This window comes from Vespa crabro, chromosome 10 (assembly GCF_910589235.1).
Source record: "Vespa crabro chromosome 10, iyVesCrab1.2, whole genome shotgun sequence".
In the NCBI taxonomy this organism is placed as follows: domain Eukaryota; kingdom Metazoa; phylum Arthropoda; class Insecta; order Hymenoptera; family Vespidae; genus Vespa; species Vespa crabro.
Window position 1 is genome coordinate 7,105,707 of NC_060964.1, and position 14,661 is coordinate 7,120,367.

General features: G+C 29.1%; 1 protein-coding gene across 3 annotated transcripts in view; it reads left to right on the forward strand.

Moving 5' to 3' along the window:
• The window catches only part of LOC124427322 (GATA zinc finger domain-containing protein 15-like), a 267,307-nt gene that overhangs the window by 1,808 nt on the left and 250,838 nt on the right, over nt 1–14,661 (forward strand). Inside the window, exons 2-3 of one of the 3 annotated variants that reach the window (XM_046970096.1) lie at nt 1–266; nt 5,344–5,577. The exon at nt 1–266 is cut by the window's left edge and continues 768 nt beyond it. The gene's annotated coding sequence lies outside the window, so the exon portion shown is untranslated. Of the gene's footprint in view, nt 267–4,680; nt 4,808–5,343; nt 5,578–14,661 lie in introns of those variants that run through there. The other 2 variants (XM_046970098.1, XM_046970095.1) reach the window with 2 other exon arrangements.

Genomic DNA, 14,661 nt, shown 5'->3' on the forward strand with positions numbered 1-14,661 from the left:
CTCTCTCTTTCTCTCTTTAATCGCATCGACGATTTGATTTTTTCTCTTAATTCGTTTTTATATCTGTCCTATCTTCTTCTCTGATCGCGCGCGTGTCTCTCGCTCTGTCTGTGTGTGTGTGTGTGTGTGTGTGTGTCTTTGTGTACACGTGTGTGTGTGTGCTCGCGCGTGTGCATTATTTTTTCTTTCTTTTTTTTTTCTTTTTTTGTTTCTTTTTTTACAAAGACAAGAGAATGCAGTCCGCCGAGTGTTCGTGACGATTACAGGTAAATATTATCAACGAACGTTTCGTTATCGATAGCCACGAGCTGATATTTTTTCTTTTTTTTTTTTTTAAATTATTATTTTATTTTATTTTACAGTTCCTTCTGTTTTTTTTTCTTTTCCTTTTTTTATTATTTTTTATTTATTTATTTATTTTTTTTTTTTTTTTTTAATACGTATTATTAATCGATTTCGTGAAACATTTTCAATCGTACGATTCCTTTGTTATATTCGAAAATGATAAAAAAAAAAAAAAAAAATAAATAAAAAAAATAAATATATATACATACGCACATAAAATGTAAAAGCTTCAACGAATTTAAAAAAAGAAAAAGAAAAAAAAAGAAAAGAAAAGAAAAAGAAAAATAGAAAAAAGAAAAAATGCGGAAAAAGAGAAAAGAAAAATAAGCCACGGCCACCTAAAGTTCTTTATTTCCCAAAGGGGTTTCGTGGTTTTTATCGCATAAATTTTTCTAGACATAGGAAAAATCTAGTCGAACGAGCTTGTCACCGGCACATCTAACTTCATCTGGCTAGATCAAATTAAATAAAATATATGAAAATATGAGGGAAAGAGAACATGAGACAGTGAGAAAGATACAGTGAGAGAAAGAGAGAGAGAGAGAAAGAGAGAGAGGGAAAGAGTGAGTTAATTTGTTTCAACAAATTGAGTTCGGTGTTATTTATTTGAACGACTTCAATAGTACCTACATTCAGTTTTCGTGCAATTTTATTGATAAATTCAAAAGTAATTGAGCTCGTTTTACGTTTACACGTATCATGCCCAATGAATTCGAGATATTTTGTTTATCAATTTTCATACCGACACATAAACTTGTTCATTCAATGTAAAAAAGAGAAAAAAAAAGAGAGAAAGAGAGAGAGAGAGAGAGAGAGAGAGAGAGAGAGAGAAAAGAAATACTATAAGAAAAAAAAAAAATTGTAAACAACGAAAGACGCAATTAGTAGAAGTTAAAAAGGCAAACGTTTATTTCTAATTATTTAATTAATTAATTAATTGATTTGTATAAACGTTGAGTTTTTTTATCGATCGTAAAGTTAAATGAAACAAAAAGAAATATAAATACACACACACACACACACACAAAATGAAAGAAAGAAAAAGAAAACGAAAAAAAAACGAAAACGATTCCATTATCCTTTGGTATCAGTAAGGGTGTATTTGAATTAATACGTATGCTTGAATATTGATATGTAAAAAATATTTACCAATATACATATATATATATTGGTAAATAATATTCTTTACGAAAGATAAGAAAAATCTAATATAATCTAATATTATGATTATTTAAAAGCGATAATTCATATTATGTGTTTGTGTACGCGCGAGCACATACAAGTGCATTGAACGAATAATATCGATTATTTTCATAACCGTGATACATATATTCATCGCCATTGCTTTGGCTTTTGCTAAAGTTACTTGTCATTATTTCATTAACGTGTAACCTCGCACTCATTATGAATTATACTAAACCATATACGATACGATATACATATATATATATACACACACACACACACATTATATGTATGTGTGCATATATATATATGCATGCATATATAGTGCATATATATACTTGTATTCATATTCCGTTTAACGAGTAAGCTTTGAATCGAGAACCTCTCTTCGTAAAGTGATTTGATTATCGCATAAATAGAGTATCGCATTTATAAGCAGCAGCGTATAGAAATGAAATTTCTATATCAAAAGCACAGTCGTTAATCAAACGACATGCATGCATGTATGTTACACATACTCATTCGAATTATATTTTCGAATACGTACCAATTTCAATTACGCGAGAATTATTTCTCTATTCTGCGTCATTACGCGGAACCAGAGAGAAAGAGAGAGAGAGAGTGAGAGAGAGAGAGAGAGAGAGAGAGAGAGAGAGAGAAAACAATAGGGGGAAAAATTTTTAAATAAATAAATTAATAAATAAATATGGCTACCGTTCGAATCGAAGCAACGCCATTAATCCATAATTTATCATTTTTCTATCGAGACGAATAGATTTAAACGATAATTATATATATATAATATTTTTTCAATTTACGTATTATTCTTTAAATAAATAAAAATAAGATTTATTTAAGTACTCACCTTATCAGTAGAATTATTCAAGAAATCTGCCAAATCTTTCTTCTTCGTTGCACAAAAAGTACGTTGCGATATTCTCTCCCTCTTCCCCTCTTTCCTTCTTCTTATGCGAAGCACAATGCAAACGTAACAATTTCACAAAACGTTACACACTGAAAACACCATGGAAATACGTATTTATCGGTTTTATCTTATTAAATAGATTCACCTACGAGGAAATATTATCGTTACGCTTATTAAATTAAGACAAAATGAAATCAATCACGGATAGAAATGAAAGATCCGCCGGTCGATACCGCTATGACGTCTTAAACGTTCGTCAAAGAAACGAAAAATGATATAGATGCCGTTATAAGCATACGTGGCGCCACCATCCTTGTCGTACAACGTCGCAATTACGAATTAAAATTGTAAAGCTTCCTTTATATCCCTTCTGTCCCCACTTCGCCGTTCTCATCATCCTACCATCGGAATCTAAGTATATAATTATTTTTTTCTTTTTCTCTCATCTTCTTTTTTTTTTTTTTCTGTCACGACCAGACCTTTTATAATATTTTCGCATATGTAAAAAAGCTCTTAGGATAATCCTTATTGAGCCACTATATACTCGCAGAATATGTTTTTCCACACGTGAATGCGTCCTCGTAAATGTTTAAATAAAATATCTACTTTCTTTTCTTTTTTTTTTATCTAATTTAATTTAATACAATCTCACCGTATTAACTTTTATCACTTTTTTAATTCTGCCGGTTAAAATTTTCTTTTCTTTCTTTATTTTTTTGTTTTCATTATTCTAACCTCTCCTATCTCGTAAATATCGTGGACGTTAACCAATGGACCAATCGCGTGAAAGTACGACGTTTAATAAAGTTCACGTACTATCGACTTTACAAAGTCTAACGAATATTAACGATAATGATTATAAAATGATGATTATATATTCGATCGATATTAGAATTATTTGAACAATTAACAATAAAATCGCGTTGAATTTGAAATAATGAAAATACCTCGGTTACATTATTTCGATCAATTAATACGCTTTTACGTTAATGAGAAATTAATATAAGTACGTCATATGATTGTGTTGGTAAGTTCTATCTTATTAGAAATTAGATTGTATTTGTAGATGAGTAATTCTTATCGATGATCGAATATTAACTATTTTATAATAATTTGTCTATATTTCATAATAGTTCTATTAACAATTAGTTTAATGAAAATGAAGTATTTTCATTATTTTGTCTGATAAGTACGTAAACAGACGCATACACGCACACACACACACACACACACACACACATACATATAAGCACAAAACAACACATCTACGGTCGAACGATTTCAATTAACTCTCGCGAATTTCACTTTTACTTTCACTAGTTTAAAGTGTTCGTCCATTTTAGATTTGTATTTTGTCAAATTGTTATAATATTAAGAATACGTATTCATGTTAAATTCGAAAGAGATTCTTATAATTTTCGAATAAAAAACAAAAAGTAATAAAAAGAAAAAAAAATATAACAAATTGCTCGAATGATTTCGATCAAAGAGCATCGTCGAATTCACTGATTAAAAAACAAAAAAAAAAGAAAAAACAAGTAAAAATTCTACGAATTATTATACGAACCGGATCATAGATTTCTACACATTCGGTGGTAAATTTTATTTGAAGCCACGATCAAACGTAAATCATCATTAATTCGATCGGTAAAAAGGTTAAGATTGTAATCTACTCTCTATTATTATACGTGAATCGTATCTCGCAAATGCGTATATGTGTATACATACTCAATCGACTAAAAACGAATGTTCCATCATTTCTTTCTTTCTCTTTCTCCCTTTCACTCGTAACTACCTCGTTGATCAAAATAATCTCGATATATCAAATTGAGTGTATACGAATAATATTTATATATATATATACATATACGTATATGTAATGAAAAATTTTTCTTTTTTTGTGCTTTTACTTCTCGTGACCAAATTATTTATTACACATCGTGCGATAATAATTAAGAGATATATTTTATTAAATACTTCGCTTGACTTTGGTGTACCATCTTTGTCGTACAAATTAATCTCGTTATGACGTAATAATCGAAATTTATAAAACGTTTATATAGATGTATATATTTATTTCTTATATATAGCGTATTATAGATAAAAGATTAGTCTTTTAATATTAAAAATAATAATATTCAAATAATAGTTTTATATTATCGACTTAATATCAAATTATAAAAATATTATTTGATGGTCTATTACATTCAATATGACTTTGGTAGTTGGTTATTGTCGCTTGACCAACGTTGTGAGGAAGAAGGTAACAGTAAAAGATCAACGAGTAGTTCGCGAGTGCTTTCGGAAAATATTGATCGGACGATTCGATTGGATCCACTTGATTTTTTAACGGTAATATTTATTTTTCTATCATAATCCATTTTATCGAAATATCGTTTACTCGCTCGAGTAGATATTTTTCGATCAGATCTTGTTATTTCCGTAGGAACGATCGAAAAATCGACAAGAAAATTTCTAACATCTATTACGCCATTTTCACCAATTGTTCGTTCCATTATCAAGATATTATTTTGTTTTAACTATCGTATCGTTTGTTTATTAAATTTGCCATTATAATTTTAAATTATTACAAATATTTTTAATTCGTTCAATATAAGATAATGTATCGTAATAAATTTAAACGTTATTTCAAATATAATATTTTATATATATGTATGTATACATATATACAGATATATATATATATATATATATATATATATATATATATTTATATAATATAATATTCGGGTTTTATATAGAAAATAAAAAATAAAAAATATAAAATGTATAAAGTACATACATATATATATATATATATGTACGTACACATATTGCGTATAACGCTCGTGTTCATACAAAATTGTTAATAGATTAATCTTTTATAGGTAGAAGACGAGTGGTGATGAAAGAAAAAAAGGAACTACAACAACAACAACAACAACATCGACGTCTCCTCGTCGGACCATTTCTTGGAAGCATCGTAATACCGCGAAGAGAACGTAGAAAATTCATAGGAAAGAGTCGAGAGGAGTCGATGAAAGCCGAGAAGTGTCGAGCAAAGGTCTTACAAAGTTGTCATTCCTACTTCTGCGTTTATACGTTTCTACGCATTACACGAGGTAAGTACGAATATACATTTATCTCCATATATATTTTTTTTTCGTAAAAATAAAATCTCTCACGTTATTTCAATCGATTATTAATATACGTATACGTATACATATACGTATAAATGTTTTATTAATTTATAACTCGTAAATATTTTTTTACGATAATCATTTTTATTATATTATCGATAGATTTTTAAATGAGTAAGTAATTTACAACAAAAAAAAAAAAAAAAAAAAAAAAGAAAAGGAAAAAAAATTCTAAAGAAATTCACATACATAGATATGAATCGTCGAACATTTTTAAACAACGAGGTTAGGATAAAATATTGAAGATGCCATTTGTTTAAATATTACACGTTATCCATCATATTGCAGGATATATTAATTACAAGCTTTTCTCGTAATTTATTAATTCGTTCGTGACACGAAATTATCCATAATTATTATGGACTAAGAGTTAATTATATATGTACATATATAATGTCTATATATATATGTATATAAGTAGGAAAAAATTCACGAAGCATAATCGATGCTTTTGAACGATGAAATTAGAATATAAAACATTTGAGGTTATCATTCGATCAGATATTATTCAAACTATTAAGAACTATTAGGTTAGGATAAAATATTTAATGTATCATTTTTTTTTTTTTTCTTTTTAATATACACAATTTATTAATTCACTTGTTATACCAAAATATTTGACATTTGTGGATTAAGATTTACATGATGCTTTTACAAAATGATTATAAATTTGAAAAAAAAATGTTACATTAGCATTATCCAGAAATTGTTAAGAGAGATAAAGTTAGGATAAAATATTTGATGTATCATTTCTTTTTTTCTTTTTTTTTTCTTTTCTTTTCTTCTTTTTGTAAATATTATACACGATTAACTAATTTACTTCTTATACCAAAGTACTCGAGGTTCTTGGATTAAGGTTTAATTATAATATAACTATATATATATATATATATATATATATATCGACATCGATGTTATGTAACGACAAGCATGAAATCGAGCATATTGCGAGAAGAGAAGAGAAGTGAAGAGAAGAGAGGCTCAGCTGGTTGGTGGTAGCACACCAGAGCCCTTCTTCGGTTGTCCCTTCTTATCTTTCTTCTTGTCGTTCAAAGTGTACGACGACGAAGTAGTAACCCTCGGCCATCTCATTAAGTTTTCTTCTTCCCCTCTCGTTTCTTTTCCTCCTCAGGAACTCTCTTCCTCCATTCCACCCTTTCACCCTTCTTATTCACCCTACTTCCCCTCTCCCTTCTAAAACTTTCCTCCGATAATCCGATCAAAAGCTCGTTGATTATCGGAAAACCCTAGGAGGACATTCTGATAATATCATTAAACCTTACTCGTATCCTCTTAATTGCCTCTTTGAGTATTACTCATTTTTTTTCTTTTCTTTTCTTTTTTTCTTTCTTTTCTTTTCTCTCAATTTCATTCGCGTTTATCTTATTTTGTCGCACGGGGAATAATGAAAATTTTTCATTCGACTTACAATATCGTTTCGTATAGTCTGTCTCTTACATATTTTTTTTTTACATATTTTTACGTATTTTTAATTCGATATCAATTTGATTGACCTGGAAACAGAGGAAGAAGGGTCAAGGATTGGGGGGGGATTTTTTTTTTTTTTTCCCTCATCGACGATACAAATTATGCTTACTTACATATGTACTTTATGCTTACTTCCGACGATATTATTTGCGACGTTGTATCCACGTCTTTCTTACATTTTTCTAAGTATTTGTTCTTTTTTTTCCCTCGGTTTTTTTTTTTTTTTTTTTTTTTTTTTTCTAAAGAAGAAGAAAGAACGAGCTGTTCATTGCTCGCGTTAGATTTGATATTTTAATGTATCGACGTGACATTTGCGAGTGTAAACTGAAATAATATTGATTATCGATTATTTAATTTTATTAACGAAGATTCGAAGATCTATAAAACGTTCGTATAGTCCTTTTACGAAATGATTTTTTCTTAATTTTGGTCATTCTGTTTTTGTTCTTTTTTTTTTTCTTTTCTTTTCTTTTCTTTTTTTTAGGTCTTAAAATTACAGAGCATCACAAACTTAGCTCGTGAAACTACGATGTTTATTACGAGTCTGAAAATGGTCTCGAAAAAGAGTATAATAGAGTTTTTAAATCGTCTGGATTTTGGATTTGTTCTATAAAACATAGAAAAAGAATATAAAGAGAGAGAGAGAGAGAGAGAGAGAGAGAGAGAGAGAGAGAAAGAGAGAAAATAATTGTGGTCAGTATTTTTTTTTTGTCGCTTCATTAATGATTCAACGATGATGAAAAGGGGGACAGAAAAGTTATTGAGGATGTACAAAGAGAATCAATATTTTTAATGAAAACAGATAGTTTTAATTCGTAACTGACAGCTTGCTTTTCATGTACTATGTAAAGTTGCATTATCGTATTAAATTTTTCTCTCTCTCTCTCACTCTCTCTCTCCCTCTCTCTCTCTCTCTCTCTCTTTTATTTTTCTTACAATCCATCCATTCGTTTCCAATGGAATTTCATAACACGAAAATGAAATTCTTTCACAATGCAATCTTCATAACTATATATATATATATATATATATATATATATATATATATATATATAGTTGTATGTATGTATTTATTTATCTATGTATACATATATATGTATGTATATATATGTGTCATCTCTTTTATAGTACATTGCTTGTCTACTTACAAACGATTTAAATGCTTACACATTGTATTGTTTAACTGGTCGACCGGTCTGCTTAATCGACCATTTTCCTTATTTGTTTAATAAATAAATAAATAAATAAATAAATAAATAAAACGAAGAAATTAACCTAGAAAATTACGAAGAAAGAATAATAAATAGATTTTGTATAATCGTGTAAGAAAAAACATTTGGGTCATCTCAATGGAATGAATATATATTTTGTTTTTGAATGAATAGATATTACATTTTATATATTTTATATCATATCGGTAATTATTTCGATTGTGAATCATTAAAATCAAAGTTCTGTCCTCGAGAGTTCTCTCTCTCTCTCTCTCTCTCTCTCTCTCTCTGTGTGTAATTATTTTTTGATCATTTAATTAAAACAATGTATTTAAATTGCTATTACTTTTATTCGATCGCCGTATGTTGGAACATATAAGTATATAGGTATTTATGTATGTATATATATATATATATATTTTTTGTTTTTTCCTTTTAAATATTTTTTTTCAAGGTCTCACGAAAGAAAAAAAGAAACCTTCGCAAAGATTTGCACAAGAACAGAGAAATTCTAAAGTAAAATTGACGTTCTTGTTGCATCTTAGGTATTTAACTTGGCCGACTTGTACGCTACGGTACTGTACGTAGATTCATTCGCGTAGCTAACTCTAATTAGTTTATATAGGAACAGCTGAGTGTTACTAGCACGTGAGATCTCTTACTGCTAAGATCTCATTTTCACCATTCTCTATCGTTCGTTCTATTGTTCGTTCTATTCCGTTCGTTTGATCGCTTCGACATTTTATATTTTGATTCAATGAAGTTAATTTCTCAGTATAATATTAATGTTTATACGATCGTTTCATCATTTTTGGTGAAAAATGAATAGTGAAAGGAAAAGAAGAAAAAGAAAGAGAAAAAAACGAAGAAAAGAAGAAAAAGAAATTAAAATAAAATTCGATTCAATTCGATTCGAGTTGATTTTGAAGAAAAATTTTTTTTTCTCTACGGTACGACGCGTCCTCTTGCAATTCCGTCGAATTTATTCCGTCTCGTTGGATTTATAAGTTTCTCGTTCTCTCTCTCTCTCTCTCTCTCGGTCTCTCTCTCTCTCTCTTTCGTAAAAAGCGAAGCTGTAATTAAAAAGCTTTTCGTCGTCGTCGTCGTCGTCGTCGTCGTCGACGACGAAACGCACACGTCCGCGAGAAGCCAAGAAATTATGCTTTCTCGTTTCAATTTTCGTTTGAGTGTCACTCACGAAAAAAAGGAACCCCGTTTTTCTCTTTTTTCTTTTTTGTTTGTTTTTTATTTTTTTTTTTATTTTTTAACCTACGTATGCATGTGTGTCTAACTATTAGGATTATCAATGTAGTTATACAGAGCGTAAATTGTAAATACCTAAACGTTTTCGTTTTTTGCATGTTATTTTTTTTCACGAGAAAAAAAAAGAAAAAAAAAAAAGAAAATAAACGAAACATAAATTTGCACGTCGATGTATACACGTCATGAAAGGAATGTTTAACGAACGTATCATAAATTTTGATATACGATACGTTGAACATGAAGTTAAGTTAATCGAAATATAGGTCACAGATATTATAGGATAGCTGGGTACGAAAGTAAATTCCTAAGTGATTTAAAAAATCGATTACTTTTGTTCCGAGATTTTTTAGAATAAATTTCTTTTTTTTTCTTCTTCTTCTTATTCTTCGGATTGTAACGCTACGTGCCTAGAAAATGTCTCTAGAGAAAGAGAGAGAAGGGAAGAAAGAGAGAGAGAGAGAGAGAGAGAGAGAGAGAGAGAGAGAGAATATAATCGATTATTGAAATCATCCAGGAACTTAATCTTTTACTCATCTTCATATTAATAAAAGTGCTCTTATTTATTTATTTATTGTAATATTTTATTGTAAATTTTTTGTACAATCTCTAAACAAACAAAATTTTTTAAATTGTGTCGGAGAAAGAATGAGCTATATCAAATATCAAAAGTCATTCTTTATTGACACGAAATTTATTTATTTGTTTTTTTTTTCTTTTACAAAAGTTTTTTTTTTTTTTTTTTCTTTTTTTTTTTTTGTAACATTTTCATATGTGCGCATTTTGTAAAAATTGTTTCGACGAAATGAAAGAGATAAAAATAAAAAATATATGAAATAAAAAAGAGAAAAAAGTAGTTTCGCGTTGGGAGATTATTCTTAGATATCTTTCTTCGTAGGGGTAAAACGGAGGAATATATATGTGTGTGTGTGTATGTCTCTCTCTCTCTCTTTCTCTCTCTTTCTATGCATGTGTATGTGTGTATATTACTCCCTCGTGTAAACGGAGTTAACTGACAACGATTTAGCTACCATGTACGAAGACGATCTTGCGAGAAGTCGTTCTTTGGGTCACTCTCTTTAGATTTATTGCAAGTTACTTTTTCTCAACAAAAATATATATCCTTCGTGTCTACTTACTAACACTGTCAACTTCACAACTTTTTATATTTACAATTTTCTTTACCCATAGCGAGAAACTTTGACTCTTCTTTTAGTAATTCTTATTTTTCTTTTCTTATAATAAATATATATATATATATATATATATTTTTTTTTTTTTGCTTTCTTTCTTTCTTTTCCTTGTATGACAAACGCAATGATGCAATTTTCTTTCCTTTTTATTATTTTTTTTTTTTTTTTCTTTCTTTCTTTCTTTCTTTCCGAACTTCGATACGTTCGACGACGTACATGTTACAAGAATAAATTATTATATTTGTATGAGAAGATCGTAAAGGAAATTGAATGAAGTTGTATCAATGTTTTAAGGAAATAAAAAAAATTAAAAAATAAGAAAAAAGGATATGCACGCGCATACAGACAGAAATAAAGAGAGCTGATATATTTATATTTTGGTAAGAAGAGAAGGAAAGTTCGAATGGTTGGTCAGGTTAATGGGCCGTCGCGATTATATTTGTGGATAAACGGCCATAAATTCGACAGGAATTTCCTGTGAGCACATCGCGGTTTATTGTATGTACCAGTTTTATGAAGCAATTAATTTATAGTACGTACATATATACATATATGCATACATACATAAATACATGCATACATACATATATAACAAACCTATAGACAAAATTTTCTGGCGTACGTTAAGGGTTGCATGTTCCCCTTATCCCTCACCCTTCATCCTCATCTCCATCCCTATTCCCACCCTCACGTCCATCCCTATCCACTCCACATACACACACACACACACACACACACATACACCATCTCTTTCTTCCTCTCCCGCGTCCCATAAATTTCGAAAGATGCAGATGAACGAATATAATTTCCCATGAAAATCTGAACAAAAGGATAGGTTCGATTTTTCAAAAACAATTTTCCATCCTTTCGAAATACTACCGCTCGTCATTTCTTTTTTCTTTTTCTTTTTTTTTTTCCCCCTTTTGTTTGCAATTCGAAACGCAAAAGAAAAAAGAAATTGTTTCTATGAGAGTAACATAATCGTTTTAATTTATTAATATGTCAGTTAAGGTTGAATTTGTTTTAAGACTTGGGTCATTTAAGACAGGGTCATTAATATATATATATATATATATTTTTTTTTTTTTTTTTAATAATAAATACGAATTATTTTATATTGTATTGAAAATATACTTTATAAAATATTTTATTTATATTATAAAAAAGGAAAAATAAATATTATATAAAATATGATTCGTCGGTCGAGTCTCCATGATGTCTGAATAATTTTTTATCCTTGACTCAAATAGTTATAGATAATTTGAAAAATCGATGACAAGAATTATCGTGACGTTTTTTTTTTTTTTTTCTTTATCATCCAAATTTGCAACAAAGAAAAAGGAAAAGAAAATTAATCTTTAAAATCATCTAGAAACTTTCGAGTCCTTTCTCAATTTCTGTCCTAGTGATAAATTTTGTAGATTGTACCGTAAGAAATTAATTTCTTTTTAGTTGATATTTTTTTTTTTCTTCGAAGGAAAAAAAAATATTATTGCATTTCTTCAAGAAGTTTTTATCTATGAATCGAAATGTCACTCTGCGTTTGCTATTACGAAATTAAAAAAAAAAAAAGAAAAAAAAAAATTCGCATTATTAGAAATTAGTTACTATATTTTTTGTTTCTTCGTAATCGACATAATGTTGACGATTTACGAAGAGGTATAGTTTAAGTTAAACGGCCGAAAAAGTAGGAGTGAAAAATATAGAGGAAAGAGAGTCGTATATATTTTCTTTCTATTTCTTTTTTCCTTATATATTTTTCAAAAGAAAAAGAAAATGAAAAAAAAAAGAAAAAAGAAAAATAAAAGGAAAACGAAATCCTTAAACGTTTGAACAATTTAAGCTCTCCTTAATCCAAAGCGTATTTCGCGGTCTGATAATAATTTCATATTTCACGTGTGTACCCAAAGAGAAAGTGGCGTCTATGTGTTTAAACCGTAGGTACATATATACGGGGTGAGTTAAAAGTTTTCTGGATGATACAAAAGCTCTTAGTAGATGATTATCGATTATATATTCCTTTTTAAATAAATACAGATATATTACTGTTACGAGTAACTTTCGTAGGTTTATAATTTTAGAAAGAAAAGGGAAAGATTAGCTTAAAGGGTCTCGCAAAAAGAAAAAGAAAAAAAGAAAAAAGAAAAAAAAAAATGAAAACCCCAAAAGAAAAAGAAAGAATTGATTTTTAAAATCAGCTTCTGAAAATTTTTGATTTACCCTGTATACGTATATACGTACGATGTGGGTGTTATGTGGTGGTGATGGTGGTGGTGATGGTTGGTGGTGTAACGATGTAAAAGGACCAACGTAGTCCACGGATTTATTTCTCGAGTCCGGTCGTGTACATAAACACACGTATATGTGTTTGTAGGTACACATAGGTGTACTCACATATATATGTATGTATGTGTATATATATATATATAGTACATAGAAATGCAGAGTGTAAGTCAACGTGCATGAAACTCTACTTCGGTCTCTTTTACGCCACCGTCATTTTACAGTCTACCTTGGTCGTTGTAACTCTGCTATACGGTCAGAGCACTTTCAAGTATATATATATATATATTATATACTAAACTCCTATATATTATACATATACAACGAAAGAGAACGGACGAACAGTATAGAGAATTGTATTTTTTAAGAATCTTTACAACTTAATAATATTTACAAAAGAATTTGTATATATGTATACTTATGACGAAATTATTATGTTGGTAGTAATTAAAACTTCAATTTTCAATTTGTCATACGAAAGGAGTATGAGATAAAAAAGATACGAGATTATCTTTTATATAAATTTCATTGACCTTTCGAATATTATTATTCGTTTATCATATGGTTTTATTTATTCATTGTTTTTTTTCTTTTTTTTCTCTTTTTTTTTTTTTTTATTTTCATTTTTTATTCAGATAAATTAATCTCTATGACATTTTATAATCCTTCCGAAAAGGAATACTCGACAGGATTTTCTTTCAAAATTTTCCAAATTATTTTGACATATAAAAACTAGAAAGTTAGATTTAATTTATCTCATTTTTTTTTTCTTTCTTTTTTTTTTGTCTTTTCAGAAAAGTCAGCTGCCAACGGTGAACATGGAATTTTTTCATCTTTCTTTATGTCCAAAAAAAAAAAAAAAAAAAAGAAAAAAAAAAGTAAAAAAGAAAGAACACACACATATGTTCACGTATCTTTTTTTCTTCTTTCGTGAATTTGTCGCCTTCGGGATTACGAGAAAGGTTCGAGTCGAGTTTTGAAAAAGTTTCAACGCCTCCTCCTGTAGTCTCTCTCTCTCTCTCTCTCTTTTTCTCCCTCTGCTATTTCCTCACCCTCTAATTTCTTTTCCTCTTCAACTTCCCTCTTTTTATTTTTCTCTCCCTTTCTCTCTCTCTCTCTCTCTCTCTCTCTCTCTCTCTCTCTCTTTCTCCCTTTCTCTCTCATTCTTTCTCTCTACTTGTTTATTTCTGACACAATTCAGAGGATACTCTTTAAGAGGAATATCGAGACGGATTTGTCACGTCTCGTGGTCCTTTGAGAGTATAAAGAGAATATCGCATAGTCGTAAACTCTACCAACAAAGAAAATAAAAGAGAAGAGAAGAGAATTGAAGAGAAGCGAAGAGAAAGTTTGACGATTTATATATATATACATACATATAAAGTATGTATCTGTATATATGCATGTATATAGATACATACATACTTACTTATATATTAGAGAAAAATTGAAAAAGTTCAGTCAGAAAGTTTGGCTGGTTTGGGCGGGAAAAAAAAAAAGTTCGATCCGAGTTGCGAACGGTCGGTCTTCTCTTTCTTTAATTGAATTTATGTCTTCGTTTCTTTTCTCTC